This window comes from Lathyrus oleraceus, chromosome 3 (genome assembly GCF_024323335.1).
Source record: "Lathyrus oleraceus cultivar Zhongwan6 chromosome 3, CAAS_Psat_ZW6_1.0, whole genome shotgun sequence".
Taxonomy (NCBI): Eukaryota; Viridiplantae; Streptophyta; class Magnoliopsida; order Fabales; family Fabaceae; genus Lathyrus; species Lathyrus oleraceus.
Window position 1 is genome coordinate 13,697,644 of NC_066581.1, and position 16,301 is coordinate 13,713,944.

At 38.5% G+C, this 16,301-nt stretch overlaps 1 long non-coding RNA gene across 2 annotated transcripts in view; it reads left to right on the forward strand.

The window, feature by feature from the left end:
• The first annotated feature begins 2,160 nt into the window (after positions 1–2,160).
• LOC127132139 (uncharacterized) overlaps positions 2,161–16,301 on the forward strand; it is a 32,031-nt gene continuing 17,890 nt past the window's right edge. For both annotated transcript variants that reach the window (XR_007806623.1, XR_007806624.1), the window contains exon 1: positions 2,161–2,375. This is a non-coding gene — a long non-coding RNA (uncharacterized LOC127132139). The remainder of the gene's footprint in view (positions 2,376–16,301) is intronic.

The window sequence follows — 16,301 nt, forward strand, 5'->3', positions numbered from 1 at the left end:
AAGGTTTTGAAGGGAAATCCCTAAGGTAAAATGATTTGATTTGTTGGGGTCGATTTTATGCATGGAGACAAGAATTAGACCCTTGGCTAGATACAGTCAAACAGTCCAATAACTCAGGAGTTGAGAGGAAAAGTTATCCTAACCACTCTTTTTCATCTAAAAAGGAGATTTAAATTGTGAAATAAGTTTGGCAAGTCTAATCGTTGGAACTTAGAGGGAGACAAGTCTCTAACCTTTGACTAAGTATGGTCAACAATCAAAGTACCTAGGAATCGAAAGGACAATGAAGTCCTAACTATTCTTTTTATTCCTCATAGCACCTAGATCTAACTTGTTTGAGTCATTAGATGTTTTAAGAGGGAAAGTCAAGTGTCGGGTCCTCAGGCTAGGTACGGACGACAACCCAATTACTTGAATGTTGTGTATAAACACGTACACCCCATTTGCATTCCAATTTGTTATGAAAATGTTTTGAAAAAGGAACTTGATTTTGAATCAAGTGTTTGAATTTATTATGAAAAATAGTGAGTGAAGAATGGAGGTGAGAGATATAATTAGGTTAAGAAGAGAATGGATAAGAGAGGTGAATAATGGATCATGGAGTGGATGGAAAATGCTTGACGTTGGATCAAGCATTTACGTTGCAATGGTGTGAGTTTTATTCGGAAAACAACTTGACGTTGAATCAAGTACCTTTTGTTTCTTTTGAAATTCTTTGTTTATCATTTTGGATTTTATCTTGGTTATTAACATGCGTAGTAAACTAACTAAAAAGCAATAAAGCTAAGCTATTACATGACTATGGGATGGGGGACATTTGACCTAGAATGGGGGATGGATCCACACAATACAACATAAAGGAATGAAAGGAAAATACAAGTTACAAATCATGTCCCATGCCTAAACCATACAAGTGGCATTGCACTTCAAGCAATACAAACTAATGAATAAAAATAAAAGTAATAACTTGGGTAGTGTGGATCTCCCATTCACATGCAACCACAAAAAAGCAAATATGGTTAATATAAAATGGAATTAAAATGAGTATTAAAATGCTAACCAAATGGATGAAATGTGGGAATAATGAAATGATATAACGATCATGGTGAAAATAGTGGACATGCTAACACATCATATCAAATTGAAATGTCATTTTCAATTTGGATCCAGCAATCACAATCAAAGAAATTGGAAACTTTAAATGGAATTAAAATGCAAGACATGAACATGAACGTGACATTTATCAATTTTTCTCCTAAACATAAATTGGAAGTCAAGAATTATGGGAAAACTCTAATCAAAACTTACATGGTAATTAAGTATATCTTTTTTAGGGATTTTCCATGGTTAACAAATGGATTACCAAAGCAAATAAATCTTAATCATGTTAAAATTCAAAATTTACTCTAATTAAATTATACTAAATGTATTATTACTAATAATCAAGGAAATTAAAACAACAACAAAAAAATCCATAAAATAAACAAAGAAGATAAAATAGTTGAAAATGGGCCAGCGGGTGCAAACTGGGATTATAGGGTGCAAGACTGCACTCCAGGCGAGTGGGCCTATGGTTCAAGGCCCACTATTCAGTTCTCTTGGTTAAGGGATAAGAAAGTGAATTCTAGGATGATGGAAATGGGATCATGGCTAAGCCCAATGTAACCCAACTCAATAAGACCAATGCCCTGAACTCATAAAGTGGCCAAAGAATTTGTCACGTGGGGAAATAGGATAGGGAAATTGGATTTGAAAATTGGGACGAGAACACGCGCCAGCCAGGGACACCGTTAAGGCGAACCGTTCGTTCATCACCACCACGGGCCTCCGCACCGGAAATCGCTTCCGGCGGCGGTGACCACCAGAAACCAACATCCAATATGTCAATAGCTTCGTCTTCCTCTCCTCTGTTTGAATCTCGCACTGACTGCTCAGGATTTTATGCCTAGGTTACTAATCCATCCTAATACATCAAGAACCCTAAATCGAAATCCGTAAATTAAACCCTAGCCATGAGGATCTAAAGCCCCTGGGGATGTGGCTTTGAATCGCATCCTCGACCTCTATGTCATAATACTAAGAACGAATTAAAATGCGGAGAATGGAGCTTTACCTTCACCGGAGTAGATGACTGGAGACAGCAAGATTATCAGGTGTTTTCTTGTTAAAGCTCTTTTTCTCTCTTGCCTTTAATTCCCTTTCTAATTCTCCTCTTTCTTTTCTTCTTGCTTTTCTGTTGATGTGAATGGATCGAGGATGGACTTCAGATTGAGTTGAAGGTGAGGTTATGGACCTATTCACGGATTGAACGAAATCGATGATTGGGATGGATAAAGGTGAGGGATTGTGTGAGGGTTGAGCAATGATTGATGAAGGTTGAAGATGGATTGAGATTTTAAGTTGAGAGAGAGTGAAGGTGAATCTTGTTGGAGTGTGGTTGAATCGTGCTGAATGTGAAACTGATTGGGATTTTTTTGAGTGAAAATGAATGAAAATCTTGAGTGAATGATTGGGGATGCATTTATAGGTGGTTTGGGCATTATGATTGTGAAATTCGGTTATGACATTTCAGTTAGGGAATTTGTAAAATTCGACGTAATCAGTTTGTTATGTAGTTATTCAGTTCCTGACTTGTTGTGGTCCTCTATTTAAAATCCAGCTGGCAAGTTGTGTTAGTTGTTGGTAACTTGCAACTGACTTTGTTGATCAGAATGTATTGAATTTTCCTGACTTCAGCTATGATTAAATTCTGTCAGTTAGGTTGGTTAACTAGTTCAATTTGGTAGGTTTTGTTAGGTTTGATGTTCACTTGTGAATTGGTGAATTATCATGGCTTGGTGTGTGTTGCAGGATCATGTTGGTAAAGCTTTGCTTGGTTCTGCAGGTTCATTTTGCAGCAGGTCTGCATATGCTGCTAGCTATTGGCTCAGCCCTATTGGAATTAATGTTGCAGCTGATTTGTTGCAGGTACTATGGAAAGATGGGAATATAGTACCAATGATACTTCTTGCTTTGTTTGTACTGTTATGACCTTGCTTGATCATGGCTTTGTTTTTGGTCTTGCAACATGCATTATTTTGCCAGGTTTGGGAAATAGCTCTTGTACTGCAGGTCTGATGCAGAGTTGCAACAAGGGTCTGCAATTGGTTGATATGCCTTGCTACTTGTTGTAGGGTTTATGTTATGACTTGGCTATGTAGAACTAATATGTTGAGCTTGCATTGTAGATTGCATATGCTATAAGGTTACAATTCTTGTTGGATGGGATAGTGCATGTTGGTTGCATTGTAGCAGGCTATTTCGCAATGCATTAGAAGGACCTTGGATGCACACCTGCAGGTGAAAACCTCCTGTTGTGGGACCTTAATGCCTTGGTCAAGCTTGGATTTTTTATGCTCTAGTAGCAGGGCCTTTGCCTTGAGTATAGTATCCCTATTATGCTGAATGTTGCAGGAGAACTAGGATTGTTCTAGCTAGCTGCAAATGCACTACAACTGGTTTACAAAGTGGTTCTGCCTTGATGTTGCAGGAGGTTAGGCAAATATATTTCAAGCAATGCTTTCTTTTTTGGTTTTGCAGGGCATGTGAGGTCTGCTTCTATTTTGCATTGTATGTTTAGTATAGCATGCCATTGTTTCTTGGTGTAGGTGGTATTTGACATGGCTAAAAGGACTTGGTTAAGTTTCTGTGCAGACTCGACGGTGATCCTGCAAGTGGTTCTGGCTTGTTTACTGCAACATGTTTTGTAGAGTATGTTCAGGTATGTAGGTTGGTTCATGGCCTTGCATTGAACCTGAGTCATGTTCAGGTATGTAGCTTGGTTACTTGCTATGGCTGCCACTGCTATTGTTGGTTTATCATTGTTTTGGTTATTTGCAAGTGCTTATGCTTAGTTCCATGGTAGGTTCAGGATTTGGCTCGTTTGACGTATGGTGTAGTATTGTGTACTGCAGCGTGCCATGATTTGCATTGCTTTCTTGCTTTTGGTTACATATGTTGCTGATTATGATGCATTTCTATGGTATGACGTTGATGCTTTAGACTGTATGTGATGTTAAAGGTATACCCGAGTCCTGATGATTGTAGGGCCAAGGTTCTGCAAGTTCTAACTTGGAAGTTCATGTAGCAAGGGATTATGGTATGCGTTCTGCAGGTATAATGTTGGTGGATACTGCTACATCAGGCATTGCAGGTTGACTGTAGGTTGAATGCATGCTGAACTGTATTTTGGTAAGCCTTGATATGATTCAAATGTCGCATCAAGCATGGCTTCTATTCTTAGACTTGTGCTGACTTGTTTCATACCATGTGCCATTTTTAAACAGCTTCTGACTTGGCTTGTGGTTTCCTTTTTGTAGCTCGTGTAGGTCCATTGGTTCATTTCCCTTGGTAGCTTGGTCATGTGCACATGGAGTTTGGTTGAACCAAGGCAAAATGGCATCAAGTTAGCATCTTGTGATCTCATGTATAAATGGAAAATCTATGGATCATGGTGGACCTTGAATGATTAAGAAAGGAGTTTAGTATTAGGGATTTGGGATTTTAGGTTTTTTTTAGGATTGGGTTGGCTTTGGTCAAAGTTGACCAAAAAGTCAACTGTTCACCAAAGTCAACATTTCCATTTTTTTGTATTTTTTTTTGTAATGAAGATTCTCATGCTTTATAATGGATTTTGAATTTTGTGAATGAATGATTTGTATTGAATTTTTAATTAATATGATTCTTGAAATGGATTGATGAATTTGGTGCATGAACCATTGTATGAAAATACTTGAAATGGATTGAAATGACCAAGACTGAACTAACATTGTATGAATGAACATGGATTATAATCAAGGCTATGAATTGAATGAAACATTAGCATGGATCCCAAAGACATGAGTTATGGGTGGACCAAAATCAAACCAAAGATAATAATGGATGGTACAAAGCATAAATCAACTTAGGCCTTAGCGTGGACCAATGAATAATTACCTGGATGGCCAATACCAAGCATGAAATAGAGCTTTAGCAAAACCCTGGATGTATCATGCAATATGACTTAAACAAAGATTCCTGGACTAAGCACTAATGGCATGACAATGACAATAGATGGACTTGAAATATAATGACCATATGAAATAGTAAAGCATAGACTAGGCCTTTGAAATGGCCATATGGGCTTGGCCTAAGCAAGACATGAACTTGGACTAGGCATGAAGAAATGATCATATGAGTTGCTAAGGATGAATAGAATCAAGTGGAGGTGATGATGCCATGGAAATGGGCTTGAACCAATGAAACATAGACAAGCAAGAGATGAACATGTAGGGCCATGAAATGAATTCCAATCCAACAAAAGGTAACACATGAACAAGTGGGCCTTGACTGGATCTTGACTAAGAAAGTGATGAACATACACACCATGGAATGATGGTGAACCAATAAAATGGGGTTAGGGACACATACAAGGGGTGATGTCCATGAATTAGGGTTTAGGGACACCATGATCAAATGAGGATCCCAAGGTTAGGGTTTTGCTTCGCCAAGAAGCCATAGTTGAATCATCAATGTTAGGCACAAGACACAAGCTTCAAGAGCTGCCTCCATTTATGATTTGATTGATTGAGCCACCTTTAGTTGCAGAGAAACCTTAACTTCCATTAAATGCAAGCACAAAGCTAGGAATCCAAGATACCCGTCCTCTTGTATTGGACCATGGTTATGCAAATGATATGAATGATATGAAGACGTGCATATGACTGGGGTTAGTGACCTAAATGAACTTTGTGAATGGTAGGGTGAATTTTGGGGTATGACAACTGCCCCTATTTAATCTTCTCAAACCTGAATGTATGGATAGTAACGGCTTCCGGACATTCAAGGTAGGAGAGGATTAAATACTAAAATATCGAAAAATTTGCCAACCAGGAACAAATGAAATATGAAGATAGGTCATATAGGAATTCTCCACTGAAGTATAGGGATGAAGAAAGTAGCTTTTGTGTAAGGAAGCTGCTGGGGATTGAAGTGTTATCTGGTAAGTGGATAGTTATAAAAGGTTAGAGATGTATGACGTATGTAAGATGCTAATGCAGTATGATTATTCTCCTTTTTTATTTCAACAAGCTATCTGTATTTCTATGAACAAGTTTTTCTCTATTTCATTTTTTTTTGAAACTCTCTGGCATTCATTGAGAAAATTTTCCGTCGGGGAGAAATGGGTGAAAGTTTTTTTTGAAAAATGGTTTTTGATTGGAAAGGAAAATGGGAGGGAGGCCAAACACGATTCAACTATGTTGAGGGATGGGTTCCGAAGTTAACCTTATCGGAGAGAGAAGAAAAAGGCAAAAGGGCGGGGCTCCGAAGTTAACCTTATCTGAAAGAGAAGAAAGGGGTCCCGAAGTTAACTTTATCAGGGAGAGAAGAAATGGATCCCGAAGTTAACCTTATCGGGGGGAGAAGAGAAGTATCCCGAAGTTAATCTTATCAGGAGGACAAGAAATGGATCCCGAAGTTAACCTTATCGGGAAGAAGAGGAATGAATCCTGAAGTTAACCTTATCAGGAAGAGAAGGGATGAAAATGAGTTTCCAAAGTTAACCTTATCAGAACGGGAAGAAATGAATCCTGAAGTTGACCTTATCAGGAAGAGAAGGGATGTGGATGGGATTCCAAATTTAACCTTATCGGAAAGGGAAGAAAAGGGTCCTGAAGTTAACCTTATCAGGAAGAGAAGAAGGGGCGACATCGCTGGGGAAACATTCCAAAGTTAACCTTATTGGAACTGGAGAAGAAAAATAGGGGGGGTCCCGAAGTTAACCTTATTGGGAAGAGAAGAGAAGTATCCTGAAGTTAACCTTATCAGGAAGAGAAGAAATGGATCATGAAGTTAACCTTATCAGGAAGAGAAGAAATGAATACGAGTTTCCGAATTTAACCTTATCGGAAAGGGAAGAAAAGGGTCATGAAATTAACCCTATCGGGAGGAGAAGAAATGGTTCCTGAAGTTGACCTTATTGGGCAGAGAAGAGATGCATCCTGAAGTTAACCTTATCAGGAAGAAAAGAAATGGAAGATGGTTCCGAAGTTAACCTTATCGGAAAGAGAAGCAAGGAATTCTGAACTTGACCTTATCAGGAAGGAAAGAAGCGGGGCCCGAAGTTAACCTTGTCGAGGAGAGAAGGCTAATATCCTGAAGTTAACCTTATCAGGAAGAGGAGAAATAGACCCTGAAGTTGACCTTATCAGGAAGAGGGAAAAAAAGGATCCCGAAGTTAACCTTATCGGGCAGAGAAGAGTGACAGACAGGTTTCCGAAGTTAACCTTATCGGAAAGAGAAGAAAAGTATCCTGAAGTTAGCCTTATCAGGAAGAGAAGGGACGGGAATGGAATTCCGAATTTAACCTCACCAGAAGAGAAGAAATGAGTCCTGAAGTTAACCTTATCAGGGAGAGAAGAGAAGTATCCCGAAGTTAACCTTATCAGGAGGACAAGAAACGGATCCCGAAGTTAACCTTATCGGGAAGAAGAGGAATGAATCCTGAAGTTAACCTTATCAGGGAGAGAAAGGATGAAAGCGGGTTTCGAAATTCCGAATTTAACCTTATCGGAGAGGGAAGAAAATGGTCCTGAAGTTAACCTTATCAGGAAGAGAAGAGATGAAATCTAGTTCCAAAGTTAACCTTATCGGAAGGAAAAAAAGAGGCGACATCATTGGGGAAACAATCCAAAGTTAACTTTATTGGAACAAAAAGAAACAGGTCCCGAAGTTCACCTTATCAAGAAAAGAAGAAATGTAGAATGGTTTTTCGAAGTTAACCTTATCGGAAAGAAAAGAAACGGATCCTGAAGTTCACCTTATCAGGAAGAGAAGAATCCTAAAGTTAAGCTTATTAGAAAGAGAAGAAGGTTTCCGAAGTTAACCTTATCGGAAGGAAAAGAAGTGAATCCCGAAGTTAACCTTCTCGGGGAGAGAAGTATCCTGAAGTTAACCTTATCAGGAAGAGAAGGAAGTTTCCGAAGTTAACCTTATTGGAAAGGGAAGAAACAGGTTATAGCCATATGACTCACTCTGAAGTGAATGGAAGGCTTGGTCAAACATATTCAACCGCAAAGACACACATGAAGGTCTAATATTATGTATATTTGATACGGCTGGGGTGTGGTTTAGCCAACGGAACTGGACTTACAAATGGTTTTCCCGACTGGGACCGAACGCCGCGGGGGTATTAAAAGAGGGTTTATCCACAAGGTTGGATTCAAGGAAAGTGTCGACGGAAATGGGCTATTGAGTAATGCCAAGAGAGTTTTGGACTTGTTTCTTTCTCGTTTAGAGAGCTTCATGATTATATATGTAGCGGGGTATTCGTTACCTTTAGATTTATTGACTAAATCAAAAGTAAATCATACAATTCGAGTCACCACCGCACTTCTATTTATCCAAAGGAAATGTCAGAAAGCGAACAAAAACCAAGAAGTTTTATCAAATCAAAAACTAATAAAAATGTCAGAGATCTGGGTAAGGGGGTTGGTTATACAATGGGAAGGCTTTAAGCACCCAAAACATCCTTAGTGCTCTAAGGGAGCACTTTTTGCAAAGTTGTATGGTAGGTTGGTATTCGTGAAGGTATTTGTGCAAACATGATTGGGGAGATGAGAAAAGAATATACAAATTATTTACAATTTTGTTGTTTGAATGGATAAACCCATTGCCTACGTACCATCACAAAGGTAGGATCCAAACCTCGTAGTTCGGGGTAAAAAACTCAAAATATGGGTGAATTGATTTGATCAAAAGCCTTAAGGTCTTTTGTTATCAAAGGGAGAAAACTCAACCTAAACCTACAATCCACCATGTGAGGAGAGCTTCAACATACTAGTGAGGGATCCACCTTATAATAAGTATGGAAGACTTATAGTCCAATCACTAAGGATGAGGCGAGATTTACATCAACCATTATGATAACTCAAACCTATGGCTAATGTTTATGAAAAAGGTTTTAACAAAGATGGTCGGAACCACAAAAGTTATTTGAAGTGAGTTGGATTTACCAATTAAAGTATTCACAAAATGAAGTCAAAGTTGACTTAAGGTTCAATTCAAAATAAGTATTAATGAAAAGAATTTGAAAAATCAAAGGCATATGGCCTAGGTTTCTAATTTGAAGAAACAATGTCAATGTTTGCACAAAATGAGTTTGGCTTGGGTTAGAGTGGAGAGAAGAAGAGAAGGGCTAGTCCTAAACATGCAAAGATAAGAGAAGAGAATAAAACCCTTGAAGTTCCTTTCTTGAGATCATAAAGATGATCCAAGATGCTCCTTTCCTTTGGACTTAGCAATTAACTCAAGCAATCAATCAAATATTCAATCAAGCTCCTAGGATCTTCCAATTGGCTTATCTCTCTTAACTTGGATGCTCATGATAATGGTCCTTCTAACTATCTCAAATTTGGGATCCCTATCACACAAGAACAAACAATCAAAAAGTTCACAATGCAATAAGAAATGGACAAAGAGAGAGTTTAAATTAGGGGTCCTTTCAAGTCAACATCAAGATGTAAGCATTCTAAAGGCATGAGGCCTAGTTGCTCTTCAACAATTTTAGAATTCTAAAGGCATGAGGCCTAACTGCTCTTGAACTCCATTAAGCATATGTAAGGTCCTAATTCTAAGTCCTTTCTCCCTTTTCATTGGGTTCACACAAACAAAGACAAAACAAGCACAATGCAATAGTATATTTACACAATAATATGCTCAAGTGAGCAAAAGGAAAATGACATAAACATAAACATGATCTCAAATGAGCAAAGGAAAAAGACAATATGAATAAATGAGCAAGAAATTAAATTGCCTTAAAGTAAATTACAATAATTAAATGCTTGAATTAAAAGTTAGTAATTAGTAGTTAGTGTTAGTGTGCCATAAGGCAATTTAGCGCTATGTTAAGCAATCGTAAGTGGACTAATGTAGTAGTCACACCTATCTGAGGCCGGTCAATAAAACTATAGGCAAATAAACACAAGTTAGAGACCATGACTAGTAAGCCAAGCTCCTACAACTTGCCATGCCAAAAGAAAAGAAGGATGACCTTGTATGGATTTCAGGTTCTTTGCTTGACCAAGAAGCAACCTATCTTGGACATAAATTAATTCACTTGATCTTTTATCAAGTTGAATTTGATTTGGATCAAAGAAGGTTAAGCCTCTCATATGTCAAGGCTAACCACAAATCATTAACTCATTGGTCAAAAGAAAAAGAAGAAGGAAAGAGATGAAGATGAAATGTACAAAATGGAAATTCAAATGACATAATCAAAACATAATGGTCAAATGTGAATGGAATCATCATCAACCAATGGTAAACAGAAGTGAAATGAAGATTAGAAGTTAAGAAATGTCAAACATATTTTTGGTATTTTTTGGAATTAAAATAATGCATAAAATAAAATGAACAAATTAAGGTCAAACTTCAAATCCAATTCAAATCAACTTGGATAAGTCCAATTGGATCATCATAAGTCTAACATGGTCAAACTAGGTTTGAAAATTTTTCTCAATATTTTTTGAAAACAGAAACTATTTTTAAACAATTAAAAATGAAGAAAAATAACACAAATGGACTAAAATCTCAAATAAATGTCAAATCAATTAAGAAATTGATGAGAATATTTTTCATAGACTTATCATCATCCACATGTATTAAGAAAATATTTTTGGCATTTTTGAATATCAAAAAGTATTTTAAATGAATTAAAAACTATTAAAAACAAAATAATTCACAAAAATTATTAAATGGAATCACAAAAATAATTAAAAACCAGATTATGAAACTAGAATTTAAGAGATTTTTTTTGCAATTGGTCCCATATTTTTGTGATTCCAAATAAAAGAGTTACGAAATTTTGAAAATAAATGAAATAAAAGAAAATAAAACAGAAATTAAGAAAATAGGAAAATCCAGAAGCGTCTGATCCATTTCATTAAATGACGTGGACATGATCAATGGATCAGAAGCGCGCGCGCACCAAGTGCTTGAGTCAAGCGCGAAACATGATGTATTTAAAAAAGTTAAAACAATGCATGGCTATGATTAGATCTTGTGAGCCAGATCTGAAGGCTATGGATGTTCCACGTGTGGACGGTGGTGGAAACCACCGTCTTCTCCGGCGAGCTCACTAAATCCGGCCACCAGTTGCAGGTTTTACAACCTCAACCAAATCACACGATCCTTATACCAAATTAAAGCCGGGGTGATGTACATCACCCCTGTAACCTTAGATTGTTCTCTAAATCTCTATGGAAGGAGAAATCTGAGATGGAAAATCCAGGTACTTGATCTGCAGTGCATCAAATCATGAAATTAAAGCCACCATTGGCTTGCCTCTCACACGAGGACTTCAGAAAACTAAACCAACACAAGCAATGCACAATATATAGTGAGATTCGAAGAAAAAAAGTTGAGCTGCAAACCTTTGAAGTGCAGCTTTGATGAACACGATCCACTCCAATTCTTGATTGCAGCTTGATCTTGAGGTATGGTATGAGTGCAAGGCTTGGGAATTAGTGTTGAAGATCAACTGATGTTGTTGAAAATCAAACTTGAAAAAGAGAAATGAAAATTCAAATTCCTTTGGTGAGAGATTGGGATTCAATTCCAGCAGGGTTTCAGGCGCCTCCAAGTTGAGAATTGAATGAAGCAATGTGTTTATTTATAGATGAAATGCAAAGGAGAGTGTGACAAACTCGTGTGCATGAGAATTGGGTCCTCCGTGCATGGGCCTGTACAGGCGCATGTGAGGCCCAAAAGCTGATGGTTTTTCAAGCTGAAATGATTTGAAGCAAGTTTGGACGTGCAGATTGCATTACATTGGCTTGTGTATGAAGTTTCATCATGAAATGCATAAATGGTCACAAAAGTTCTCCTCTTCGAAAGTCATACATAACACATCCAAACATAGGCATGTGAGTAATGGTTGGAAAGGTCTTGACATAAAGAACAAAAGCTATGTTGAACAAAAATCCATTTGGAGTTTGGAAAATTGTGAAAACTGGCCATGAAGTTTGATGTACAAAACATGTATTTGAAAAATTTGCCAAAAAGGACCAACTTCAAGCCCTTCTGTTTCAATGATGCAAGACTCAAATGGAAAAACCTACAATATCAAAGTTGTAGATATTTTCAATAAAATCAATTTGGAAATTTTGCATCATTTTGGATTTTTGATGAGAAAGTTATGGGCACTTGAAGTTGGACCTTTTCAAGATTCAATGGCTTTGATCCAAAGTGACCTATAATGTTTTGTATTATCACATGTGTTTCTTTTATGATTATGAAAATTTTGTCCAACATAACATTTGAATTAGACATCTCAAACTTTCCAATTCACTTGATCTCACCTCAAAATCATGAAAAATAAGGAAGTTAGGTCCTCGGGAAGTTGACCCAAAATTAGGGTTTTAGTCAAAATGACCTATAATGTTTTGAAATGAATGATGACCTTCCAAGTTTCAAATGAATTTTTGATGAACATGAAAGTTGTTCATATGGTTCTTAAAAACATTTTTTATATTGGGGTCATCATCATTTGACAAACACATAAAAAGTTAAGTCTCAGTGGATTTCAATTTAGTTAGATGACTTAACTGGTCAACTTCTCAAGTCCCAACTTCAAATCTTGATGAATGAATGATTTAGAGGCCTCAAATAGGCACATATATGCATAAAATGATGAACTAAAGAACTTACCTTGATTGAATTTGATCATAGGTTGAGGTTGCTTCATGAGCAAGGCACAGTCAATGCACAGTTGAATTAGGGTTTCCTTGGGAAGCAATCCTCAAACCCTTTGGTTTATCTTGATCAAATTGACAAATTGAGATACTTGGGAAACATATATGATGATTGAGAGGTTTGGGAACCATTTTCATGCTTGCTTTCATCTTCATCTGGCCATTTCTTTGAGTATAGGGGCCTCCTAGGAGCCTTGGATCACATGACTACTTGAGCTTCAAAACAAAACAAGTTAGTGACATATTTTTGTGCTTATGGTTAGTAGACAATATAATAAAAGAAATAATATACAATTCAAGCATGCTTAGTGGTTTCAAACCAACTCTCACAATTCCCAACCCTAGGGTTAGGAGCCACACATGCTATGATCCTTGAGGCAATGCAATGAGCAATGATATGATGCCATGAGGGATCTTAGGGTCAAAATCAGGGTCTTACAATATCAGATGATATGCATGAAATGAAATGATATGGATTATACATGACGGGCTTATGCAATAGTATGAGGATCCAATGATGTCCCAAGTTTGGGTGTGGTGTGCCGTGAACAGAGGTATATCTGCTTGGGTAACAAGTCTTCTGATTCATGGGGTGTGAGCTGCATCTCGCATGACTCCCCGACTTCTTGCCTTCCCACTGTCGTCAGAAGAAAGAATCTGTAATGGACCTCCTGATACCCCGGCTGGTGTATAAATACACAGGGGGGCTACCAAGGCGAATGACGATTCTCCAAATCTCTTTGGCCGTAGTCTCATGGGTCTCAGGATCTTTGTGATCTTATGTCTTAGTGCGATGCATGCAACAAATAGGGGATTGTGGTTACCCTCGGACACTTTGTGATCAACGTAAAAATCGAATTCTCATTTCAGCGTTACTGTTGTTATCCCCGAAATTTTTAATGCATTATTTATATAGAAATAACAGTTATATTTCGCACACAAGCAAAAAAAGAAAAAACAAGGAGATTCTGAATGAAGATTTTATTGATTGAAAACGGACTCGTAAGTGGGCATTTACAATAAGGAAACAATTCCTAAATGAGGTAATTGCATGAAAATAAATTGGCAATCGGAAAATCTCGGATAAGGTTCAGTCATGCTATAGCCGTTATACTTTCTGAATCTTCACACTTTGCCCTAGTCGATAGTGATTGGATTGACCCCTCTGTTCGGGTTTCCACTTCTTGGGAGGATGTATTCATAGACCCTGAACAATACGCGGTCTTTGCCTGCCCATCCATAACTTTTGCCTAGACCGCCCTTTCGGGTTTTCGACCTAGCGGGATACCCTTTTTTTGCCTAAGTTGCCCATTTGGGGGAGGATCAACTTAGCGGGTTTTCAATTCTTTTGTTTTATATCCTTAATTTTTTCCTGGACCTTTCTTTTTGTGGTCCACCGGGATGCCCATTTTTGCCTAAGTTGCCCCTTGGGGTAATCAACTTAGCGGGTCACATATCAGACGTAATATTTTTTGACTGCGTCCGCATTTATGGATAACGCCAGATCTTCCCCATCCATAGTCGAGAGAATCAAGGCTCCTCATGAGAAAACCCTTCTCACGACATATGGTCCTTCGTAATTGGGGGTCCACTTTCCCCGAGGGTCTGTGTGGATAAGCAGAATCTTTTTGAGTACCAGGTTGCCGACCTAGATATTCCTGGGACACACTTTATTATCGAAGGCCCTCTTCAACCGCTTCTGATAAAGTTGGTCGTGGCATAAAGCTGTCATGCGTTTCTCTTTGATGAGGTTCAACTGATCGAGTCTGGCCTAAATCCATTCTGCTTCGTCCAGTTTGACGTCTTCTAGGACTCTTAGAGAGGGGATCTCTACCTCAATTGGGAGGACTGCTTCCATACCGTATACCAGAGAGAACGGGGTTGCCCTGGTCGAGGTTCGTACCGAAGTATGATAGCCATGTAGTGCGAAGGGAAACATCTCGTGCCAATCCTTGTATGTCTTCACCATCTTCTGAACAATTTTTGTTTATGTTCTTATTGGCTGCTTCTACTGCACCATTCATCTTTGGCCAATAAGGTGAAGAATTATGGTGTTCGACCTTGAAACTCTTGCACAATTCTTTCATCATCTTGTTGTTAAGATTCGAACCATTATCGGTGATAATCTTGTTAGGAATCCCATAGCGGCAGATGATGTCGCGTTTCAGGAAGTGAGCTACCACTTATTTGGTGACGTTTGCGTATGACGCAGCTTCTACCCATTTGGTAAAATAGTCGATGGCGCCCAGGATGAACCTATGCCCATTCGAAGCAGTCGGTTCAATACGGCCGATCACATTGATGCCCCACATAACGAACGACCATGGAGAAGCAATGACATTGAGAGGTATCGGAGGCACGTGTATCCTGTCAGCATAGATTTGACATTTGTGACAAGTCTGCACGTGACGGAAGTAGTCTATTTCCATGGTCAACTAGCAGTATCCTACTACGAGGATATTTTTAGCCATTGAATGCCCGCTGGAGTGTGTCCCAAACGACCCTTCATGCACGTCAGGTATTTTCCTGATATTTCTCGAAGGCCGGTACTTTGAACTTAGCTGGGATCTTGATCCCTAGGACTAAGCACATATCTGCAGCCTCCAGCCTAAAGGTGTTAGGGCCCTAAATGGCTCAGACTCTTTCGTCCATCATCTTGAGTTTCCTTTCAAGTTAATTCTGTGGTGGCCCGAAAGGTTCGTACACTGACTCATTCCTAGGCATGAAGAAGTCTCCATCATGGTCTTCTGTACCCGCTTGGGAACCCCCATGGATAGGGACATGGTAAGTGTGAGCAACATTTGGATTATTAGGCATCCCTTCAACATGGGCCTGATTGGCGATCGGGATCCCATTCCCTATGATGGGATTAGTAGCGTTCATGTTGACATTGGCCCCTGGGTTAGCCTGGCGATTCTCTTCTTGTCGATGGACGACATTCTTCATGATGTCCATGAGTTTCCTCAGTTGGGCCCTCACTTGAGCCATCTCCCCCTGCATGGCAGTCTGGTTTTGCTCAATCCTTTCCATAGCTATCTTTTTCTTAGCTCGGGTGTTGTAGAAGTGGGAAGTCATCTTGACGATGAGAGGTACTGAATGAAAAGCCAAAATGATGGTGAGACCAACTGGATATATTATGAAATGTATGGATAAATGATTGATGCATGATGCATGTTCGTTCGTTTTTTATTCTCGAGGAAACCATATACGATTCATGACGCGACAGTAAAGCATTATAGAATAGACATAAAAAGTTGGAACGCCGATTTCACTCAAATCAAGCATTTTTATTCATGAATTTGATATTACAATTACAAAAATATCAAGTAAAGTAATTCAAAACATGGGAAAGAAAACATGGACTTATGATCAAATGACGCGTTTTGCTTTTCGCTCCTTCATCTTCTTTAACTCAACTTTGAACCTTTTTAGCATTCGGTCACAAAGGTAGAGGAATCAAAGTATGGAGTGGGGAGTGGTCTTCTCATCAGCGTCCTCTAGCTTTCAAGGAACTTCTTGGGTCAATTCATT